The 12583-nt window shown below is 42.0% G+C and overlaps 1 protein-coding gene across 1 annotated transcript in view; it reads left to right on the top strand.

Moving 5' to 3' along the window:
• The window catches only part of FBXW7 (F-box and WD repeat domain containing 7), a 216423-nt gene that overhangs the window by 25761 nt on the left and 178079 nt on the right, over window positions 1–12583 (top strand). The window lies entirely within an intron of this gene.

Raw genomic sequence — 12583 nt, 5'->3', positions numbered from 1 at the left:
AGCTGCGTCGCCGCCCCCGGCCGGGGCTGAGGTCTCCGTCGCAACTTCTGCCGCCCCCTTTGTACCCGCCCGGGAGCGCCGGCCCCTGCGAACAAAGGCGGCGGCGGGAGGGCTCGGGACCCCGCCGTCCCCCCGTCCCCGCCCGCGGCAGCCGAGCGGAACCGCCGGGGCGGAAAGTTGTGCAAGGCTGGGGGCGCGGCGCACGGCCGCGGGGCCGGCGGGGCTTCACACCCCCCCGCGCCGGGTAGTTTTTTTTTTCTTTTTTTTTTTTTTTTTTCTTCTTTAAAGGGTTGAGTGGCTCCTAATAGACCCTGTGGCTGCCTCCTGCGTGCTCATTTACATAACACTTGGGTGGAAAGTGCTGCTGCTGTTGTCACGGGAAAACGTTATGCAGGAGTTGCTTTTTCACGTAAAGCATTTTTTTCATGCAGTTTGAAAGCCAGAAGTGGTGTTGGCTCTTCCTGTTTATCGGAGAAGTTGCTGCTTCGTGAGGCACCAGCAAGTGCCCTGGCTCTAGCTCCAAGCCTTGCTCTGAGGCTGGGGAGAGAAGGGTCTCGTTTGGGAACGGGACTCCCTTTGCTTGGGTTTTGTTCTGCTTTGTTTTTTAGTATTTCTGTAGCGTGCAGGATTTCCTTCTGAGATAAGGCTACAGCAAAGCTTAGATTGTTTTAATAGAGTATCTTAACTTGTTCTTAACTGTAGAAAACACCACCACAGCAGTTAAGTCAGGGAAGGAACATCTGTGTCTGTCAGCATTACATCGCGCTATTCAGTAGTTAAAATTTATACACGGTTTGTTACAGATGAGGAGCATGTTCTCAAAATTGAAGCGAGTAGGTTGAATGTCACTTTATTTGATGAGGCAGTGTTCAGACTCAGTGGATCAGAGGATCCAGAAATTGTAACGCTGTGCAAAACCTGTTGTCCGCATGAGTTTTCTCTGCATCTCCCTGGAAAGAGCCTAGAAAGACTTTGTAGGGAAGGGTTGTAGGATTTCTCTGGCTCTTCATTAAGAGAAGAATGAACAGCTTGTGGACATCCTGTGGGTCAGTTGCTAGGGTCCTGCTCTTCTGCGCTTCCTTTAGTGGATGGAATTGAAAGCAGAGAAAACAAATTGTAGTAGAAATGTACGGTGGCTGAAGGTCTAAAATACATGTGTGTGAATGGAAAGCCATACTCCAGAATTCCAGCAATGTGTGCTTGCTCTGCGTTTTAGTTTGTTCATGCTACACATTTGAGAGTACTTACAGTCTGTTTCCCAACTGTGTACTTGTCTGTTCCACTGAGAAACAGAGAGCCTCTGAAAACTTGGGAAAACCTAGACATCAGTAGGAAGTTCAAAGGTAGATGGGGCACCTGACATTTTGCAGTTTCTTTTTGAGACCAAGAATGTTGACAGGTAAGAAGGCTCATCTTTTAGACAAAAAAAATCTGTATCTTCAGCCCCCTGTCATTGGTGCTGTTTTGAAAAAGGGGGATGGAGTCGGGGTGGGCAGTCTAAAAGATGATGAACTCGCCATTCAGTTAACTCTCTGCTTTTCTTGGCCCTGGAACGAGGAGGTCAGGAAAGGAAGTTACATTCTCTTCAGGCCATGGTGTTAAGCAGATGGCCGATGCTATGCTGTGTTTAATATCTACAGGAGCTAAAAGGTACTATGTCCTTTTTTCGATACGGTGATTACGCTTGCTTTTATGTTGCATCCTGGTTCCAAACTTAAGTCTGCCCTTTCCCACTCCATTGTCATCCTGTGTTATTAGTGGCAGCCTGGTTCTCTCTCTTGATGGCACTTACGCATTCTTGTTGGTGTTCCTGGTTCATAAATATCTCAAGAAGATATATCAGTTTATTAAAATTACTTTTGTCAAGGTTTAAGGTTTTCCTCCTGTCCTGTTGCAGCTTAGATCTAATCAATGTAGTTCCTTTGTTCAAGCTGAATAATTTAGTATTACAGTGATGTCTGTTTGGAAACATAAGTGTTTATCAGAAAGTACGTGAATTTCATTTGCATTACTGTTAGAGAAGGTTTTGTAATAAGTAGCTTTTTAGTTTAGGAAAAGAAATCGTTTTTGTCTTTAGAGTCTTAGACTGACAAATTTACTTTCCCTCATTACGTACACACGTGGCACTTTGTAGAAGTTTTGTTAATTACTTCAGTGGAATTTGTTGTCTCTGAATCAGTAAAAGAAAGGAATGGTCTGTGATGATTTAGGCTTGGCGATGTTACTGAACAGAGAGGGACGCTATTCTTCTGTCTCTTTAAAGTAAACTAAGTTAAGTATGTTTTGGTCACCACGTTTTTAAATTCAGGCTGTATTTAACAAACAAGTCTAATCTTCTGGATCTTTTTCCGAAGAACACATGCTTGTTAACTGACTATATGTACATTACATTTGAAATAAAAATAACATTAAGACCCTATCTGCAGAGCTGCTTCAGCCTTCTTTTATGTGGCCTGTGTATTACAATTCTTGAAAGAGGTGATGAGGGTTTTGTGAATCGCTCTTGAAAAAATGCTTTTCGGTGACAGCAAGTATTGTGATTTAGTGAATTTGTGGAAACTGATGGGATGGTTCTGTACTGAAATAATCCAGGTAGTCACAGGATAGACAAAATCTGTTTACCAGGATCACTTCTACAGACTTCAGGATACTCTCTTGTGACAGCAAAGGCTACAAAGACTTCAAATATTTGTCTGATGAAGATCTAGAACCACATAAGCGTAGAAGTTATCTTATTGTTAACCAGTTTCTTGGTCTTGCTTTGTGGTGGTATGGCCGCTGGTTTTTACGTGGGCTGTTCTGGCTTAAAGCAAAAGTCACTGTAGCACAGTTATCCCATGTCTCTCGGTGATCAGCAGTGGATGTCTGTGAAGTGCTGTAGGCAGCACTATATGCTTACAAGTCCCTGTCCCCAAACACCCTTCTGGTCACTGTCAGTGTGTGTTCCAGGGCTGTGTCATTTCTGTGCATTTGGCAAGCCTTAGTGGCTTCCTCTTGGGTCAAAGTGTTTGGTGGTTTTGAGGGAAGAGTGTGCAATTCACTGCTTAGTGACTCATTTTGAATATATGAGTTGTCGGCTGTGTTGAATACCTTCTAATTCCTGTATGAGGAGAGAGGAAAAATACTTGATCCTTGTCCACTACCTACCGGTCACAGTTTGGTGTTCAATAGGAAATGAAATACAGTTCTCCAGTTTTCACGTCATATGGATTATGGGTGAAATAATAAAGTAACAGGGTTTTAGCTCCGTTCTCTCATCAGCTGGAATCAGTAAATAGACTTAGGTTGATTAGATGCTTACTTAAATGTTAAAGGACACATTTGCTTTTCTCCTTTGAGAACTTTGCATACGCAAAGCATTTTTGGCTGTAATGAGTGTGAGAAGTGTTGAACCTCACTTGCGAGGGAACATTTCTTGGGCAGGGAGAGAGAATGGCAGCAATTATTCTGTTGTGATGTTGTGAATCCTGCCTAGTTCTTCCAGCAGTAGTTCTGATCAGCCACTCCGCTTGTTCATCCTGTATCAATGCGTATGTTGCAATGAAGCATTTTCTAATAGCCTTTGCCATTTGTTGTCAGTAATGCGTATATGATTTATGTCTGTAAGTACGTCCACTTGCAGCCCATATTCCTGAAGTTTATGCTTAAAAAAGCGTAATAATGTTGTGGGTGGGTGGTTTTAATTTTTTTTTTCCTCTCTATATTTACTTTGAAATAGCAGATTTCTCTTCAGAGCTTGATTAGATTTGGAAACAATGTATGTATGTTATGTTATAATTTAGTTTGTATGGTCAGGTACTTAAAAAGTAAGGAATGTCAGAATAAAAAGGAACTACTACATTCAATCTTGATCAGGCTCATTGTGACAAATAATATGTGGTCATCTCTTCAAGACTGCTGATCTTTGCAGAGTAGACAAGTCTTTATTATTCAGTAGCTCTTTAATATTTTGTTTTCACTGAAAAAATTGCAGTTATTTTTACAAGGGTGAAACAATATTTTTTCCATAAGGTTTTGCTGGGGCAATTGAAGATGTTACAGTCAGCTAGAGAATACAGCACCCATAGCTTGGCTGGGAAGAGGTGTGTGAAATAGTCCTTATTGTCCAAAACTAGCTTGCTTAACTCAGAGAAGCTTTGCCTGCGTCTTAAACCAAGATGCTTGGCTTTGTGCTCGAGGATGAGGAGCGTTGGTGTGTGTGATGTTGCTGGTGCAATTATGGTGTGATGCAGGTGCATGCTCGCAATTAGCTACAAGGGCAAGATCTGTTCTCAAACAGCTCTTTTTTTTCCCCTCTTCCTAAATCCCTCCAGCGGTGGCTGTTGCACTGCGAGCTCGCAAAATTTGTCCAGTTTTTTTGACCAACCACAAATGCAGCCTTAAAAAGAAGCAGCATGGGATGTTTTAATTATATGTGCTGTTTTCAGTTTCGGCTGTGATTAGAGTTGTACCAGTACAATGCATTTTGCAGTGTTATTTACTTCAGATTGTATTTAAAAAAGGCAGTTTCCCTTTAACAACCTCGCAAGAGGCTGAGGGTGCTGTTCGGATTTTGTAACCCAAATACATTATTATGACACTGGTTGATGTTTTTATGTGCCCTAGATGTCATGGGGGCATGGGGTCATGAGGATGTTGGAGGGGGAGTGGAAGTAATGTGTTTCTTGAAATTGCTTGAGCTGTGTTTCTGGTTGGTCACACAAGGCTGCTTTCTAGCAGCTGCAGTGTCAGGGAAGCATGCAGCAGGTAGTGGATTGCTAAGCTGGCCTACGTGAATTTGGTTTGCTTTATCACTTGGAATTGGATGGCTGCTTATAGCAGAGGGACACTCTGAGGTAGTTTAAGGTTAAGTAATGCTTCCTCTTTAAAGACCGACTAGTCTAAGTCATCCAAAATGTGAATGCTTTGAAGTACTTGCCTTCTTGAAAACCTTGCAGTAATACGGTGTGAGCTGCCTGTTGCTTCTCTGGAGAAGCAGCACTGAGGAGGCTACGCGCTCGTCAGCGCAGGCAGGCTGATGTGAGGTGTGCTCAGAGGGCAGGGCATACAGCTGAAGCAACACTTTCCAAGTACAAGATTTGCCTCCTTACCAAGGCAGGAGAGCTGCCCACAGGTGAAGCTGAGAGGTGTGCATGTGCTGTGGTGAGACCTGGCCTTGTGGAGCTGGAGCTATGGAGAGGGGGACATTGGGGGAAGGAATTGTTGCAAAAATTTCCTCTATTTCACTTTGTATACCTTGAGCAATGAGTCTTGCCACTGCGATAATCTTGGGTCATAATCATGGATTCGTTCTTTCCCGTCCTTGGTCCCCCTCTTTACACATGGATGTCTCTTTGAAACTTGGGAAACTGAACTGATCCTGGGATTGTCATTATGCTTGTTCCTATGGTCTCTTCTCCAATTCCTCAGCCTTTTCGTCCGATGTCAAAGATTGTGGTTCTCCCTGTTCAGCATTACTCCTTTAGAAAAGTCACTCAGAGTGGCTAGTAAGGTGGGAGGAGACCTTGATGTGATAACAGGTTACCAGAGACTTGCCCTGGGTGTTCCCTTGCTGGGATTATCAAAGAGCTTAAAGGTGGTGGTGGAGAGCTGACTGCACGTGGAAGTCGGGGTTTTTTTTTTGGATTAAGTACTCCCGAACTTCGTCATACAGAGTTCAGGTTGTTGTAGGCTGTGGCTATTGCTTTGAATTTCTGAAGGACAGGAGCTGCAAACCCAGGGTGTGTGTTGTTGACAGTATCTGCTTAACTCTGCCTTCTTTGACTGGCATATTGTCCTTACTGCACACATGGGCGCTGTGTTCTCACTGTTGCTGGAGAATACTTTTGGAGCATGCGTTTTGCAGGATGAAGTCTATCATGTTTTCTTTAAGGTGCAACTTTATGCTTAGATCTGCTGTAGCATGCAGGTTCTGCCTACGCTCACAGGGGGGTTGACATACTATAAACGGCATGTGAAAGGATATTTTTCTCTTTATGTAAAATATGTCATATGCTTTATAGGATAAATGCATGTCCTTAGATATCTGCAGGAATGAAAATAAGTCACGATGTTTTCAGAAATAAACAGGCTACTTAGGGCAAGCTATGTGTCTTACTAAAGGACTGACAAACCTAAAACAGCACAAGCCAAAGCCAGTGGGGAAGAAAAGGTTTCAAGCTTTTTCCCAGCTTCCCTTTTTAGGAGGGCGAGCTGCTCAATGTGTTCTCTGGCAAGTGCAAGCCTTTCAGCATTCATAGTTCATGCGTCAGAAGTCGCTCACTAGCAATTGCAGTAGCTGCAAAATCTAGCATTTCTTTGCTAGACCTGACAGTAATGGGTACAGGCTTTTGTTGGCCTCTCTATTGCCTAAATAAGGCTGGTTTTTAAAAGAATTTTTTTTTTCTTCAGTGTTCAAGGCTGTAACCACTTAATAATGATAACCAAAACTACAACTTTGGATCCAGGCCTCTCTGAAGAAATGCGACTCATCTTTTGTGGCCAGTATGGTCCCACGTAGCTTGGCATGCTTTTGAATCTCTTTTGAAGACAGGATGGTTACACCTTTGCTTTACCAAGTGCTGTGGCTTTGCTAAGCAATGTTAACTTGTGGCCCTGAGCTTGGGTCAGGCAGTCAGTAAACCTGCAGTTTACCATGGTGCCTAGTTCTCTTATTTATATCTTGTCATTTTGTTTTAACTCGTGCAGTGATACTCAAAGCAAGAGAGCTTCTACCACAATAGAAAAGGGCCCTGAAACTGTGATCGTGGAGAAATCCTCGTCTAAGTTATTTGTAACGTTTGTTTCTGAGTTCTGCTGTGGCAGTTTTGTCTGTTGTTGCCAGAGCTGATGAATATGTCTTGAAGCTGATGAATATGTCTTCAGATCTGTGGCATTTCTGTGAGTGGGTAGATTACTGCAGTGACAGGTAACTTTTTTTCTTTACTGCAGAGTACAATAGTGACAGTTTTTATGGATCTTGAGGGGGCATCTTAGGCATCTTTTAAATCATGCTAAAGCAAAGTTGCTCTGTGTGGGTTTTTTGGTTTTTTTTGGGTGTGTGTGTTTTTTTTGTTCTGTTTTGGTTTGACTTGTGGGTTTTTTTTGCCAAGAAACTTTTGACACTTAATTTCTCCATATACCTAGATAGCAGACCCTATTGGATAATTCAGCAAGGTGGAATTTGAAGTAATCAGTTTGTTTGGGGCACCATGTTTGGGAATTGCTTTTCTCCTAACTTGCTACTTGTTGCAAGAGTCCTAGGGGAAGGAGACAAGGATTTAACCTTCTGTGTTTCACCCTACTCCAGACTTTAAACTACTTCAAACTTTTCTGTGTAGCCAGGAGCAGGGGAAGATGCACACCCTTGTGACAAGCCTCTGGTATATGGGGGCAGTTGTACCCCCTCTGCTTTCATGGCGTGTTAGTTGTGTTACCCATGGTAGCGAGTGGATTCTGAGCGGAGTGCTCTCTCTCATCTGGTTAAGAGCTAGATTTAGTCACTGCTTGATTCCCAGCTTGCTGGGCTTTGTCTTGCTCTGGACATGCTCTGCACTGCCAGCTGTGTGGCACATGGTCCTGAACAGCCACTTTGTGTTCATGAAACATGGCGAGAGTAGCATGCAGGCTTTGGTAGCCCCTTAGTAACACAGTAGTAATTCTAGCTATGTTTTGACATGACGTGTCTTCGGGGAAGTGATAATATGTGTGAAATAGGTCCCACTAAGAATAACTTATGTGGGCCCTAATAGACAGGTGTCTGAACTTTCCATTTTTCAAACCTGTAATACAAAGAGTGTTTGTGTTAATGACCCCGATTATCTCCATAATGGCAGTTTGTTAGCTTGTCTAGATGTTCAGCTTAATTTTGAAAGTTTTACATACCTGAGGGTGCAGTAAAACTAGGGTGGTTCTTAGACATGGCTTGCTGTATCAAAACAACTTACGTTCACAGTTACATTTGGTTTGTTTCCAGGACATACTGTTTCTTCATTTCAGGTTTTGTGTTTATTCCCAGCTTTATAGCTTATTGCCATGGTAAATCTTGCACATTGTTTTGTTGTTATTTGTCCTTTTGAATACCATTATGCTTGATGATTTTGAAATCAAGTAATTATTAAAATGCAACAGAAAAGAAGTGGGCTGATACTGAAATAACTGAGGGTCAAACTTAAGCTCAGCCATGACTGATGTTTGGTTGTGCCTGGCGGGAGCGCTAGGTGACACTCAGTATGACTCAGGAGCACAGGCAGGATTTGTGTTTGAAGGGTAGAGGTGGGTGGTGTCCCATGTCACGGGGCAGATGTGTGGCTGTCTAGTTAGGGGAGCTACGTGCTGCGGTTGCCGGCTGCCTATGTAGGAGGTATGTACAGTCATCCTGCTCAGCTTACGAGTTGTTTACACCTGCTGTGGGAACCTTTCAAAAGGGTGCTGGGAATGACTGGAAAAACAAAAGCTTGTTTGGTGGCACAAAAGAAATGTTACCATTTTGGTCCTTCTCATTCCTATTGTTTGTTTACTCTGCGGTGTGGTGGGAACAAAATAGATTGTGTAGGTTAGGCATGACCTGGCAAAGATTTTAAAGAGAGAAACTTTAACTTGAAAACGATTTACCCACTTTTCATAAAATTGTTTTGAAATTTGCAAAAATTGAAGGTTCCTGAGATGTTTGTTGTATTCACGATGTCCTTTGTGGGGTTGTCATTCATACTGTGTGTGACCTGCTTAGTTGCTGCTGAAAGGCATGGTTCCAAACAGCCTCTCCCACTCCCAACCTATTCCTGTGCTAGCTATTGGTTTAATCTGACTTTTTGGTAATAGATTTTGTGCTGTTGGTTTTCTGCCATTTTAGTTCCCTGAATTTAAGTGAAAAGGGAACTAAACATCGCATTGAGTTGGCTCCATGTGACACGGGATGTGTGTTAGAGCTGGCACGGGGGATGCACAGCTGGTAGTGAATCCTTTGAGCACTGGCTGGCCATTAGATGAGCTTAACTGTGCCCAGAAAACTCATGGTTGTGGTTTGATGACCGGCTGAAGCCAGTGTGGAGTATGTGCTGCAACCAAAAGGAGTGATTTTGCTCCCACTCATCCCGTTTTGGCTTTTATGGTTGTGCTCCAAACAGCTGGTTGTGAACCAGCACGAGTGCTACTGCTGCCTGACTTCTTAGCCTTTTGGGTAAGGGGAGTGTGGCATTGCCCCTTCTAACAGCAAGACAAATTTAAGTAATCTAAAAATGTTTATAATCTGTATACTAAACTGCAGTATTGTCATATGTATCATACTGTAAACTATATCTATGACAAAAACCACCTTCAGCTACTAATGCCAGTTCAGCCTACAAAATTGAGCATGCACTTGATCTTCAAAGATTTTTCCCTGGGGTTCTCTTTGTATCACAGTCATAGCTGTGCCAATCTGGACAAACTAATCCTTTCGTTCAGTAGAGCTACATTTAACGCAGTGATCAAAGCTACAGTGTGCAGAAATATTAGTATTCAAATCTGTAAAACACAAGGGAAACAAATTGTTCTATGAGCAGCAGAGCTAACAAAATCCAGTTTCTGTAGATTTGTATCCTGTCTGCTGCTGTATCCCAGCACTGCAGTAAGAGTCCTCTACTGTCCTGTTATCTTCTGTGACCTCCCTTATCATGATACGTTCAGATCCTGCAGCCTGACTACTATGCTGCTCCCTGGATAATCTACCAAACTTTTTTTAGTTTGCTAGCTGGGCTAAGGGCGGCATGTGCTGTCACTGTTGCAGAGCTATGTGTATGCTTGCTGGCGCCGGGGGGGGGGGGGGGGGGGGGGGGGGGGAAGTCATATTCAAGAATTCTAGTGATTGTAGAGCTGAGAGTTAAAACTCTTGTGCTATTCGCTCTGCCTATTAGTTGCCATCTCCAGAAAAGAATTAGGATTTTGTTACAGGACACGTATCTTGTTGTCTTTTCAGAATCACTTTTTGAAAAGGTGTGTAGCGCCACTGAAAATTTTCATGTATAAAACTTCTAGTAGCTCACTGTCCTTCAAGATCAGTCTTAATTGTTACAGCTTATTGTGCTGTGTAATAAAACATGTAATCCTTTTTGAAAGTATGTTAGGTTTGTAGTTTAAATGATTTATTTTTTTTAACCAAGTTTGGGGATCTCAGCAATTGTTGTATGGAAATGTATTGTCTCATATTAATCATGGATTTCATAGTAATGTCTTGTGTTCTGTGATGTTTTAATCCCATAGTATATTTGAATATAGTCCTTTTGTTATAAAACTCCAGTTGAACTCAAAGTTCTTTTTATTTTTTTTTACTACCTTTTCCTTTGTATTATTCTGCATCTCTTAAATTGACCGTACCTGATCTTTCTGATGTTTCGTGGCATCCCCTTTAAGGTGACTGTTGTCAAGTTTCGCTTGGTTTGAAACTATTTCAGTTTAATTAGCATTTCAAACCATTTTTTACATTGTATGCCTACTTGGGGCGCTGTATTACTAAGTGCCTACTTGGAATGCTGTGTTCAGTTTGTAATGTACCAATTGTAATATCTCCAGAACATTTTATCTACATCCTAACTTTTCTTTTTTTACTGAATATAATTTTTCAATGGACTCTCTGGGGTGAATGTGTCTCTTTCTGAATTCATCGTTAAAATCCAGATAGTTGGTGAGTAGTATATTCACCTTGACATGCAATACCTTGTTGATTGTTCTATTTGTCTGTTGTGTATTTCCCTTTTTATCTAGCTTGGTTATACTATCTGACCTTCCTACAGTTTCTTCTCTAGTCTTAACCTTAATTTTCATGTGAGTGAGTTTTGCCACTTTTGCTTTCTGGACCGTTAGGGAATATTTGAAGTAGTTCTAGTACAAAACCATGGCCTTCTGCTGTTAACCCTTTTCTGCACGTTAACAGACCACTTAGTGCTTTTTCTTTTGATGCTTTGCTGCTGTCGTCTAAACGTGAATAATGTTTTCCCCTAACACCAAAATTAATTTTACTTAATGCCCTCTTGAGACGTTGTGGAAGGCTTTTTGAAAGTCAGTTTTTCAGCAATTTCTCCTTTGTTCACTGTTGTTATAAAATTCTACTAGACTAAAAACCAGTGTTTCCTTTCCAGAAACCATGCTGTGTATATTCTCTGGTATCAACCTGCCTATGTTTTACAATAATACTCTCTAAACAATTGTTTCAGCTAGGTTAGTGATGCAGGAAAGACTTGTTTGTTTGTAACACGCTAAATCATATTTACGGGCTCTTTTAAAGGTATGTAAGTACTCTGTTTTCTCACATTCTATTAGTAGGTATTTTTAGTAGGGGGTTAATGTAACTTTTTAATATTGACAAATTAACTTTTTTCTCTCGCTCCTCCGACATAACCAATTTCTGATTTCTGCTAGCAAAATCAGAGAATGCAAAAGTACCAGATTTGCTCCAAATGAGGTGCTGGTGATTTAGGTTTGTTGGCTCTGTTCCATTCCCCCAAACTGTGTGGTGGGCAGCTGAGAAACATGTGCTCAGGTAGTCTTTCTTAGGCTTTGAATTTAAGGTCTAGCGGGTCTTGAATTCAGATGATTGAAACACTGTGAGATGTGCAGTGGAGCGGGAGCAAGCAGGAGCGTATTAGTGAACAGGCTGACGCCTGCGACTTGTTCTTCCATCTATTTTTTATATCCCTTTTCAGGAAGGAAACCAACCTGCAAACCCAGCCCAGAGTGAGTCATTTAGCTGTTCTGAGGAGAAAAATGGCAGCCAGGGCTGTTTGGTAGTAGAGCGTTCTGCTGCCCACCGGGAGCGTGTGCAGGCACAGTGCGTAGGAGGCAAAGCTATGAAACTGCTGTAGATGTTTTGGTGAAGAATAATTAATGTTGTTCCAGTAGAAGTGTAATAACTTTGTAACTAACGTCTTGACTGAAAGGTCAACCTCATTAAAATGTTTGAATTCAGTGTATTTTATCAAGCTGGCAGTTTTGGGAGGGGGGGATCCAAACATTATTTTTTTTTTTTTCATATATTGGAATGTTCTGTTTTAAAATGTGTTTATGAGAGGAATTGCCATATTAAATCACACTGGCGTTATTTCTAGCATAGTGTCCTGTGTTGGATAGCAACCATGAAAGAGAAGTTCCCTAATTCTTCACGTTGACCCATCTCAAAAACATCCCTAAGTGGATCCATGGGGAACACTGAGAACAAGATAAGCGTTAGGTACTTCTCATGCTCTCTCTCCAGCTACTGTCAGCTCATGGAATCTCTGAGCCAGGGATTGTTTCGGTTTATTCAGAAAGACGTGAATGATTGTTCTCCTGTGAACTTGTCCAATTTCTCCTTGGACCCATGCAAATTTTTCATTTCCGTTGTATCCTTTCGCGACAAATTCCACAGGTCTGCTGGCTGTTGCCTGAAGAGTCACTCATGTTTTAAAGGTGGCTCCTAGTAGCTTCATTTGCTGCTGTCTGGTGTTTGTGTTGGAAGGGTCAATGAACTGTCAGTCAGTTACTATCCTGCGCTTTTCATGTCACTTGTCTCTGGCGTAGTCTCTTGAAATTGGGCTCTTTGGTTTGAAAGAGACCATTTTTCAGGTGCTGGTTCTTGATGCTTCAGTAATGT

This window comes from Falco punctatus (assembly GCF_963210335.1).
Source record: "Falco punctatus genome assembly, chromosome: 1".
Taxonomy (NCBI): Eukaryota; Metazoa; Chordata; class Aves; order Falconiformes; family Falconidae; genus Falco; species Falco punctatus.
This window is presented reverse-complemented; position numbering and strand designations above follow the sequence as displayed.